Source organism: Artemia sp. Qi Xiang Cuo, chromosome 8 (genome assembly GCF_049724085.1).
Source record: "Artemia sp. Qi Xiang Cuo chromosome 8, ASM4972408v1, whole genome shotgun sequence".
Classification (NCBI taxonomy): Eukaryota; Metazoa; Arthropoda; class Branchiopoda; order Anostraca; family Artemiidae; genus Artemia; species Artemia sp. Qi Xiang Cuo.
In genome coordinates, this window is record NC_142801.1 from 59589096 (window position 1) to 59601502 (window position 12407).

General features: G+C 33.1%; 1 protein-coding gene across 1 annotated transcript in view; it reads right to left on the reverse strand.

Moving 5' to 3' along the window:
- The window catches only part of LOC148949643 (transmembrane protein 135-like), a 112614-nt gene that overhangs the window by 88852 nt on the left and 11355 nt on the right, over positions 1–12407 (reverse strand). The gene's annotated exons all lie outside the window — the stretch shown is intronic.

Here is a 12407-nt window from a genome sequence, read left to right on the forward strand (position 1 = left end):
AATTTTTCCAAGAAAATAAAAAGGCTCCACTTCAGTTCTGGTTTTTTTCTCAAAGAGATGAAAAATTTAAAGTTCTATTCTAATTTTAAATTAAATTTTGTTTCCTTTGTCTTATGGATTTACCCATCAAATTTTTAAATTAGAAAATGAGTGACTCGTTCTATTATTAAAGACAATCGTTCAAACTCCATCTAACCTCCAAAACAATAGGTTAGGTTAAGTATAAATAAATATTAATAAATAAATAGAAACATTTCTACATGTTTAAGTTAGGTTAGGTTAACTTATCATGAGTGCTCATGATAAGTTAACCTAACCTTTTCCGGCGAGTATGGTTAGGTTAAGTTAGGTTAGGTTAGCCCACGTACGCTTCACTTAGGTTAGCTTAGGGTCGGTGAGAGACAGGCAAAAAGTTAGGTGTATGATTAGGTTAGGTTAGATTAAGTTAGGTTAAGTTAGGTTAGACTAGGTTAGCCTACGGCCGCGCTCATAAGTAGGATAACCTAGCCTACCCTAACTTAATCTAACCGAACTTAATCTAACCTAATCATACACCTAACTTTTTGCCTGTCTCTCACCTAACCTAAGCTAACCTAAGTGAAGCGTCCGTAGGCTAACCTAACCTAACTTAACCTAACCTGATCTAACCTAACTTAATCTAGCCTAAGCTAACCTAACCATACTCGCCGGAAAAGGTTAGGTTAACTTATCATGAGCACTCATGATAAGTTAACCAAACCTAACCTAACTTAAACATGTAGAAATGTTTCTATTTATTTATTAATATTTATTTATACTTAACCTAACCTATTGTTTTGGAGGTTAGATGAAGGAGTTTGAACGATTGTCTTTAATAATAGAACAAGTCACTCATTTTCTAAATTAAAAATTTGATGGGTAAATCCATAAGACAAAGGAGTCAAAATTTAATTTAAAATTAGAATAGAACTTTAAATTTTTCATCTCTTTGAGAAAAAAAACAGAACTGAAGTGAAGCCTTTTTATTTTATTGGAAAAATTAGGAGAGAACTTTGAATTTTTTATGTCTTTGAGGAATTAAGAACTGAAGTGGAAGCTTTTTTCATTTTCATTGGTAAAATTCAGAATTGCGCTAACTTTTTTTACTTCTTTAAGAAAATTCAGAAGAGAACTTGAACATTTTGCACTTCTTCGATAAAACTCAGAATTAAAGTGATGCTCCTTATCTTCATGTCGAATATTCAAATCAATGTATAACTTTTTCTATCTTCTATGAAAAATTTGGAACAGAACTTTAAATTTTTAATCTCTTTGCAAAAAATCGGAAGTGAAATTAAGAAAATTAGAATTAAAGTGAAACTTTTTATCTTCACTGGAAAATAATCACAATCATAGTATAACTTTTCCTATCTTCTACAGAAAAATTTAGAACTGAACTTTAAATTTTTTTGTCTTTGAGAAATTAAGAACTGAAGTGGAAGTTTTTTTCATTTTCATTGGTAAAATTCAGAATTGAGCTAACTTTTTTCTCTTCTTTATGAAAATTCAGAAGAGAACTTGAACAATTTGCACTTCTTCGAGAAAACTCAGAATTAAAGTGGAGTTCCTTATCTTCATGTTGAATATTCACAATCAATGTATAAATTTTTCTATCTTCTACGAAAAATTTGGAACAGAACTTTAAATTTTTCATCTCTTTGAGAAAAATCAGAACTGAATTTAAGAAAAATTATAAATAAAGTGAAACTTTTGATCTTCATGGAAAACAATCACAGTCATAGTCTTACTTTTTCTATCTTCCATCTAAAAATTTAGAATAGAACTTTAAATTTCTTTATTTCTTTGGGGAACTTAAAACTGAAGTGGAAGATTTTTATTTTCTCTGGAGAAATTAAATTGAAGTGTGTTCTTTGATAAAGTTCAGAAGAGAACTTGAACTTTTCTTCACTTCGTTGAGAAAATTTTAAATTGAACTAGAACTTTTTATCTTCCGGGAAAATATTCACAAGTATGATATTACTTTTTCTATCTTCCACCGGAAAATTTAGAATTGAACTTTAAATTTCTTTATGTCTTTTGTAAAAAAAATAACTGAAGTGGAAGATTTTTATTTTCTCTGGTGAAATTAGAAATGAATTGTGTTTTTTAGTAAAATTCAGAAGAGAACTTGAACTTTTCTTCACTTTGTTGAGAAAATTTTAAGTTGAACTAGATCTTATAATCTTCCGTAGAAATATTCGCAAGTGTGGTAATACTCTTTATATCTTCCACCGAAAAATTTTCAATTGAACTTTAAATTTCATTATATCTTTGTGAAATAAAGAACTTAAGCGGGATATTTTTATTTTTTCTGTAGAAATTAGAATTGAATTGTGTACTTTGGTAAAATTCAGTAAAGAACATGAACTTTTCTTCACTTCATTGAGAAAATTTTAAATTGAACAAGAACTTTTTATCTTCCATGAAAATAATCACAAGTATGGTATTAATTTTTCTATCTCCCACCGAAAAATTTAGAATTGAACTTTAAATTTCTTTATGTCTTTGTGAAATAAAGAACTTAAGTGGAAGATTTTTATTTTCTCTGGTGAAATTAGAATTGTATTGTGTTTTTTGGTAAAATTCCGAAGAGAACTTGAACTTTCTTATCTTCTGTGAAAAATTTGGAACAATATTTTAAATTTTTTCATCTCTTTGAGAAAAATCTGAACTGAAGTGGAAAATTTTTATATTATTCGGAAAAATAGAAATTATCAATGACTAATGTCTTTTTCATTGAGAAAATTCAGAAGAGAACTTGAACTTTACTTGACTTCTTTGAGAATATTTTAAATTGAACTAGAACTTTTTATCTTCCGTGAAAATATTCACAAGTATGATATTACTTTTTCCATCTTCCACAGAAAAATTAGAATTGAACTTTAAATTTCTTTATGTCTTTGTGAAATACTGAACTGAAGTGGAAGATTTTTGTTTTCTCTGGATAAATTAGAATTGAAGTGTGTTCTTTGGTAAAGTTCAGAATAGGAACTTGAACTTTTCTTCACTTCTCTGAAAAAATTTTAAATTGAACTAGAACTTTTTATCTTCCAGGAAAATATTCACAAGTATGGTATTACTTTTTCTATCTTCCACCGAAAAATTTAGAATTGAACTTTAAATTTCTTTATGTCTTTGTGAAATAAAGAACTGAAGTGGAAGATTTTTATTTTCTCTGGAGAAATTTAGAATTGAAGTGTGTTCTTTGGTAAAATTCCGAAGAGAACTTGAACTTTTCTACGCTTCGTTGAGAAAATTTGGAACAGTATTTTAGATTTTTCATCTCTTCGAGACAGATCTGAACTAAAGAGGAAATTTTTATATTATTTGGAAAAATAGAAATGATCAATGACTAATTTCTTTTTCATTGAGAAAATTCAGAATAGAACTTGAACTTTCCTTGACTTCGTTGAGAAAATTTTAAATTGAACTAGAACTTTTTATCTTCCGTGAAAATATTCACAAGTATGGTATTACTTTTTCCATCTTCCACCGAAAAATTAGAATTGAACTTTAAATTTCTTTATGTCTTTGTGAAATAATGAACTGAAGTGGAATATTTTTGATCTCTGGAGAAATTAGAATTGAAGTGTGTTCTTTGGTAAAGTTCAGAAGAGAACTTGAACTATTCTTCAATTCGTTGAGAAAATTTAAAATTGAACTAGAACTTTTTATCTTCCATGAAAATATTCACAAGTATGGTATTACTTTTTCTATCTTCCACCGAAAAATTAGAATTGAACTTTAAATTTCTTTATGTCATTGTGAAATAAAGAACTAAAGTGGAAGATTTTTGTTTTCTCTGGAGAAATTAGAATTGAAGTGTGTTCTTTGGTAAAGTTCAGAAGAGAACTTGAACTTTTCTTCACTTCGTTGAGAAAATTTTAAATTGAACTAGAACTTTTTACAACAGTATTTTAAATTTTTCATCTCTTCGAGACAGATCTGAACTAAAGTGGAAAATTTTTATATTATTTGGAAAAATAGAAATGATCAATGACTAATTTGTTATTCATTGAGAAAATTCAGAAGAGAACTTGAACTTTCCTTGACTTCGTTGAGCAAATTTTAAATTGAACTAGAACTTTTTATCTTTCGTGAAAATATTCACAAGTAGGGTATTACTTTTTCTATCTTCCACCGAAAAATTAGAATTGAACTTAAAATTTCTTTATGTCTTTGTGAAATAAATAGAATTGAATAAAAACTAATTTCTTTTTCATTGAGAAAATTCAGAAGAGAACTTGAACTTTTCTTCACTTCATTGAGAACATTTAAAATTTAAATAGAACTGCTTATCTTTCGAGAAAATATTCACAGCTATGATATAGATTTTTCTATCTACTATGGAAAAGTTTTGAATTTACGAAATGGGTTCATGAAGCATATAAAGAAAAGAACTTGTTCTAAAATGCCTTTGAAAAGTATTTCTTGGTGTTGGAGCATTCAATACGCTGTAAAGTATAATTGTGGGCGAAAAATATAAGTACTTTAAGTTGGAAAATGGGTTTAAGCGGAGCATTAAGAAAGTAACTTGCTCTGAAATGGTCTTTGAGAAGTATTTCTTGGTGTTGAGGTATCCAAAAAGCTGTAAAGTATAGTTGTGAGTGAAAAAGATAAGTACTTCAAGTTGGAAAATGGGTTTAGGAGGTACATTAAGTAAGTAACATGCTCTGAAATGGTCTTTGAAAGGTATTTCTTGGTGTTGAGGTATCCAAAAAGCTGTAAAGTATAGTTGTGAGTGAAAAATATAAGTACTTCAATTTGGATAATGGGTTTATGAGTGACATTAAGAAAGTAATTTGATCTGAACTGATATTTGAAAAGTATTTCTTGGTGTTGAGGTATCAAAAAGCTGTAAAGTATAGTTGTGGGTGAAAAAGATAAGTACTTTAAGTTGCAAAATGGGTTTAGGAGGGACATTAAGAAAGTAACTTGCTCTGAAATGGTCTTTGAAAAGTATATCTTGGTGTTGATGTATCCAAAAAGCTGTAAAGTAAAGTTGTGGATGAAAAAGATAAGTACTTCAAGTTGGAAAATGAGTTTAGGAGGGACATTAAGAAAGTAACTTGCTCTGAAATGCCTTTTGAAATGTATTTCTTGATGTTGAGGTATACAAAACGCTGTAAAGTATAGTTGTGTGTGAAAAAGATAAGTACTTAAAGTTGCAAAATGGGTTTAGGAGGAACATAAAGAAAGTAACTTGCTCTGAAATGGTCTTTGAAAGGTATTTCTTGGTGTTGAGGTATCCAAAAAGCCGTAATGTATAGTTGTCATTTAAATAGATAAGTCCTTCAAGTTTGAAAATGGGCTTCTGAGGGACATTAACAATGTGACATTATACTAATTGGTCTTTGAGAAGTATTTATTGGTTTTGAGGTATCCAAAAAGCTGTTAATTCTATTTTTTCGTGAAAAAAATAAGTACATCAAGTTGGTAAATGGGTTTAATAGGGACATTAAGATAGTAACTTGCTGTGAAATGGTCTTTGGAAAGTATTTCTTGTTGTTGGGACATTCAAAAAGCTGTAAAGTATAGTTGTGGGGGAAAAAGATAAGTACTTCAAGTTGGAAATGGGTTTAGGAGGGAAATTAAGAATGTAATTTGTTCTGAAATGGTCTTTGAAAATTATTTATTGGTGCTGAATCATCCAAAAGCTCTTAAGTATAGTTGTGGGTGAAAAAAATAATTACTTCCAATCGGAAAATGGGCTTAGGAGGGGCATTAAGAAAGTAAATTACTCTGAAATGGTCTTTGAAAAGTATTTCTTGGTTTTGGGAAATTCAAAAAGCTGTAAAGTATAGTTGTGGGGGTAAAATATAAGTACTTCAAGTTGCAAATGGGTTTAGGAGGGACATTAAGAAAGTAACTTGTTCTGAAATGGTCTTTGAAAAGTATTTCTTGGTGTTGAGGTATCCAAAAGCTGTAAAGTATAGTTGTGGATGAAAAAGATAAGTACTTCAAGTTGGAAAATGGGTTTAGGAGGGACATTCAGAAAGTAACTTGCTCTGAAATGCCTTTTGAAAGGTATTTCTTGATGTTGAGGTATCCAAAAAGCTGTAAAGTATAGTTGTGGGTGAAAAAGATAAGTACTTTAAGTTGCAAAATGGGTTTAGGAGTGAAATTAAGATACTAACTTGCTCTGAAATGGTCTTTGAAAGGTATTTCTCGGTGTTGAGGTATCCAAAAAGCTGTAATGTATACTTGTGGGTGAAAAACATAAGTACTTCAAGTTGGAAAATGGGTGTACGAGTGACATTAAGAAAGTAACTTGCTCTGAAATGGGATTTGAAAAGTATTTCTTGGTTTTGAGGTATCCAAAAAGCTGTACATTATAGTTGTGAGTGAAAAAGATAAGTACATCAAGTTGGTAAATGGGTTTAATAGGGACATTCAGAAAGTAACTTGCTCTGAAATGGTCTTTGAAAAGTATTTCTTGGTGTTGAGACATTCAAAAAGCTGTAAAGTATAGTTGTGGGTGAAAAAGATAAGTACTTCAAGTTGCAAAATGGGTCTAGGAGGAACATTAAGAAAGTAACTTGCTCTGAAATGGTCTTTGAAAAGTATTTCATGGTGTTGAGGTATCCAAAAAGCTGTAAAGTATAGTTGTGAGTGAAAAAGATAAGTACTTCAAGTTGGAAAAGGGTTGATATAAAAAAATACCATGTTAAAAAAATTCAAAAATTATTTTTAAAAAATGGGGGGATGGGGTTCCGGTGGTCTTTGGGGGCTCGATGTGCATTAGGAGGACCGGGGGCCGTTGGGATTGGGGTAGGGGACCTCACGACACTGTTCAAATGGAACTTGTGTATTATACCGACCACAGAGTTTCACCCTCAAATCCTCTTCTAAAACATCTTCTAAAATCATCTTTTAAAATGTCTCTAACTGTTTCGCCGAAATAATTCCCTAAAATGCCTAAAACGGTTTCGCCCATTTCAACTTGTAAAATAGGTTTAGGATGGTCATTAAGAAAATAACTTGTTCTGAAAAGATATAATAAAGCCTTAAAAAAAGTATTAAAAAATATGGAGGGGACTCTTTGGGGGCCCGGGGAGGGCCTTTGGGGGTCTGGGGGGGGGGGGGGGGGGTAGCCCGGGGTAACGTTGGGGGACGGGGGGGTTCCTTCGGGATTGGGGTATGGGGATTGGAACCCTTTGGATCGGGGTAGGGCGATCGGGGCCCTTTGGGGTTGGGGTAGAGGACCTCACGACACTGTTCAAATAGAACTTGTTTACTATAACGGCCACACTCAAAACCTCTTCTAAAACCTTTTCTAAAATCATCTTTTAAAATGTCTCTAACTGTTTCGCCGAAATAATTCCCTAAAATGTCTAAAACCGTCTCACCCAAATAATCCCTTAAAAGTAATCTCAGCGTGTTCCTTTTGTTTTTGGCATCTCTGTGCTTTCACATTTCAAATTTCTAGGAAACCCTTTCCTACGTTAATCTCTTCATCTCATAAATGTTCCTAGCTAGACTATTAAGGTTTCGTTAGAATATCAATTTATCTCTCCGACTTAAAGCTCAGTGAAGCCGTATTTAAAAATAGAATTTCTATCTCTTTAGCCTCCCGCATAATTCCAAGATAACAAGTGATGTCATTTCTAATTCCTGACAGTAAAGATCAATGAAGCCCTATTTGAAAATAGAATATTAATTTTTCTCTCTGACCTAAAGAACGTTTATCCCTCAGACCTAAGATTAAAGAAAGCCATAATGTTTCTTAATTCCCCCTTCGTGAATCAATACATTCCCCTAGCGATTATGTAAATCAATTTCTCATGTTAGGTTAGCCTAAAGATGAAAGAAGCCATGTTTGTTTCTTAATTCCCCTTCGTGAATCAATAAGTCCCCCACCGATTATGTAAATCAATTTCTCAGGCTAGTTTCACCTAAAGACAGAAAACAGACGTAAATTGGTGTTGACATCCATAAACGTGAAAAAGTTCCTGTTTTTTCATTCTCACTGACAAAAACCATAAAACAGACATAAATTGCTGTTGACATCCATAAATGTGAGAAAATTACTTTTTTTTCATTCTCACTGACAAAAACCATAAAAAACTACATAAATTGCTGTTGACATCCATAAATGTGAGAAAGTTCCTGTTTTTTCATTCTTACTGACAAAAACCATAAAACAGACATAAATTGCTGTTAACATCCATCAAAGTGAGAAAGTTCCTGTTTTTTCATTCTCACTGACAACGAACCATAAAACAGGAACATAAATTGCTGTTGACATCCATCAATTTGAGAAAGTTCCTGTTTTTTCATTCTCAGTGACAAAAACTATAAAACAGACATGAATTGCTGTTGACATCCATGAAAAACATCAAATAAATTGACCAACACACATAACCATCCAAGAAAACAACCATCAAAGTGAGAAAATTCATGTTTTTTCAAGTGAGAAAATTCCTGTTTCTTGCAAAACCTCTAGAATTTAATTCATTTTGCTAACATTTTTATCAAGGATGCTTAATTCATCAAACCCTTTATATTCGTTTTTCTTGATATTTTAATTTCTACAAAAATTTGAGGATATATTCAATACATAAAAGTACTCTCATGCAATAGAACTTCATTGCAGAAGACTGAGTAAATCTCGTCAGAACATTAATGGGGAACAATAATAGCAACAATGCTAAATACGTACACTGTTGTGGTTTATAGTTAAAGTCTCAGGATAAGCGTTTACTAACAGCTATCTTGAAAAATATATATGGGAGAGTGGTATATGCAGGGACAGATTTTGGAAAACCTCGAAAATGTATGGTTAACATTGGAGTAGAAAAATGGTTTATAGCTCAAATGAAAAGCCCCAGAACTGCTGCATAAACTGTGATTTTTCCAGATTTTTCTTCTATAGCTAGAAGAAAAAAAAGGGGAGGGGGGTGTCCCTGCTTATACCATTTGTCCCACTAAGTACCAGGGGTGGTATATCTTGGGAAACGAGGTGGTATACTCGGAGACATAGTAAAAAGATTCATGTATTGGTCAAAAACTTTGACTTTTTTTTTTTGCTTTTCCAGCTCTTCCAACTTTTCCTCTAGCCGTTACCCCATGCTTTCTTATCTTTTCTTTCGGATTCTTGTTCTTCAATCTGTTTTTTCACAGGAGTGTCAGTAAGAATCTTTGTAGAGACTTTCTTCCTGCCTTTGCCCCTCAGTACACGTGGTGGGGCTTGTACAACTGCAAAACAGATCTGGGACTCGTGGTTGTCCATTATCAGAAGCTTCGGGTTTTCAGGGGGAGCATGCGAGTAAGTCTTGAAATGTTTGCGATATTGCAAAAACAGTTCTGGGTTTACCCATCCAGAAGGCAGGGCTCCTCCAGCAGAGTTAGCAGGAGCACCAGTTAGCATGTGAGGTTGAAATTTCTTGCATGGGAATATAAGGTAGGGGGAAGGTTCTGTCCGCTGGCAGAGATGGTTCCAACTATAGTCATAAGCACGCCACGCTCAGCTGAGGTTACTTTGCCCACTATTTTGTTACCCTTCTTGGCAAAAACCTTTGGAGGAACAGTGTTGACTGAGGTTTCATCATAGTTGAACATGCTGCTTACTGTAAATGGAGTCTTCTTCAAAAGTAACTGCAAGTTGGAGAAAACTCCTGTACATTGTGGTTGTTAAAGCTTGTGGCACGCCCCAAACTTGTTGCCTCTGGCTTTCTAGGTGAAAGCTCTGGGTTTCGAGCCCGAAATCCAGCTAACCAGTCTATGCCAGCTTCTTTGGAGTCTGTCTAGATGTCTAGGACAGTCTTGTCGTTTGCAACAGCGTAGTTGTAAGCAAGGGTTCTGGTGTCTCAACTAGTCAGACCATAACACATTATGCTCGCTTGCAGCAGGTATTGAGAGTTATGCTTCTTCTTCAGGCATAAAAATAGTAGCAAATCCGAACCGTAAGAATTCATACGGTGTTGGCGGTATGGGGGAGATGAGGATGTTAATAATATGCCTACGCCACTCAGAGAGAGAGAGAGAGAGAGAGAGAGAGAGAGAGAGAGAGAGAGAGAGAGAGAGAGAGAGAGAGAGAGAGAGAGAGAGAGAGAGAGAGAGACAGACAGAGAGAGAGAGAGAGAGAGAGAGAGAGAGAGAGAGAGAGAGAGAGAGAGAGACACAGAGAGAGAGAGAGAGAGAGAGAGAGAGAGAGAGAGAGAAAGAACTTATGGTGCTCTCCGAACTCAATATAAGACCTGAATATTATTACGAAACATTACCCCTAGAACGGCAAAGCCGCCTATGGGCTGTGTGTAAATTCTATCTGTAAACATGATGTTTCCAGGCAATGCAACCCCTCACTGTTGCAACATCACCTCAAATGAATTAACTTTATTACCCTTTTCTCTACCCATCAATTTTGACCAAAATTGACTCACTCATAGAACTACACAGTTACAATTCGTAACTTTAACTGCCCATACAATAAAAGAAAAAGAAATTGGTGTTACCACTATTGAGAGAAAATCAAAGATTACGACAAAGAGGAAAGGGGATAATTACAAACCAAAAAATTGAAAAAGAAAGGACATTTATCTTAAAAAACAAGAACTGAAGGTTCCAACATGTGGAATATCATGTCCCACTACATACCACTTGTCCTTGTCCCAGTATATACCACGCGACCTCTACTTGAAAATTGTGTCTGATTTTTTTTACTGTTGCATCTTTTTCCACAAGATGGCCACACGACATGACATAATGTTTTAGCTTTCGTTTGCTATCTTACACACACATTTTTTGCAAACAATAACAAAATAAAGCACTAAAAACTATTACCAAAATATTTTTTTGGGGGTATGGCCAAAACTTTGAGGTCAATTTTCTCAAAAACAAAAATAGCAACTTACCAAAATGATAGAACTACCATGTCCGCCAGTAAATGAACTATACTAGGTAGCTTTATTGGATTTTTTAAAGAATGCTAGATGGCAGATAAGTACTGTGTCCCACCTTATACCCTGTCCCTGCATATACCACTTACCCCTAAATGCGCTAAAAAATCTTTTTAAAACATGGAGTAGATCCAATAACAAGATATCACGGAAGCCTTCAATAGCCCAATTGGAAGAGAATTGGATAAGAATTTGTTGTGGACAACCAGCTTTACACTGTGCTGCTACAGAAGGTAAACTATACATTTGTCAGTTACTTATTTCAAATGGTTTACCTATAGATGTCCTAGATGCTTATAGGTGGACACCTCTAGAGTACACTAATTTAAGAGGCAGTAGACTATAAATTTGCCAGTTGCCTTTAGATAAGGAAGAAAATCCCAATTTGAAGAAAAATATTTTCCAGATTACAGGTTTGGATTGTGCTGTTATAGGTTGTAAGCTTGACACTGTCATTTACTAGTTTCAAGGGGCACTGAAATAAATTGTCTAGCTTCATAACGTAGCATTTATCAATTTGGTAGCGTAACTTTCGTTTCAAATGGTACCCATAAAGATGGTAGGAATTTTAGCAGCTACACACCTTTGCATTTTTCTGGTAGAAGAATCCTGCTATAGATGGTAAGCTAGAGATTTGTATCATACTAGTTTCAAAGGGTGTTGATATAAATTGCTTAATCTCAAACAATGAGACCCCCTTAAAGCTAGCACCGTCTGGGAAAAACTTTGCTATAGCTGAATATCTTCAAAAGAACAAAGCAATCTGTCCTTTTAACAGAACAAAAGATGATTATTGACTATTCCTCAAGGATTTAGTAAAGGAATACACTCTGGTAAAATCAACGAATATAAAACTATTTTTAAGACTATACAGATTTGTTTTTATTGAGTTTAACTCACTGAAATCAACATGTCGATTTCATCAACATAACGTGATCAGAGAACTTGGACACCAGGCCGAAATATGTAACAATTTTAAGCAAAATACGTTCTAAATGTTTTCACTTTTTTACTTTAATAAACATAAAACTATTAAAACTTTAAGGAATAAATATCAGTATATGTAAGTTAAACTGACAATCTATGGTCATTTGTTTTTTTTTTTTGTTTTTTTTTTCAGTAAAACACAAATTATGTTCTGATCTTGAGAAGGCAGAGGGGTTATCAGCCCTACTAACGTTAATTTTTGCTAATTTTGAGTTTGACTTGGCTAAATATTATAATTTCTGTTTTTTTAGATTCAATTATTTATTGTTAGCAATGTGTGATAGTTTTACGCTTGGGAGATTATTTGACTTTATTTCTGTTTCTTTTGGCTTAATGAGGCTCTACTTTTTTTTTGAAAAACTTGTTTTGTGGAAAAAGCTTTTTAAGCTAATAAAATAAAATGTTGTGTTATCATAAACATGTTAAGCAAAGACAGAATCAAAACTCTAAGGCCTTTGGCATAGCTTCATGACTTTGGTGACTGATGATTTGTGTTCTGATATC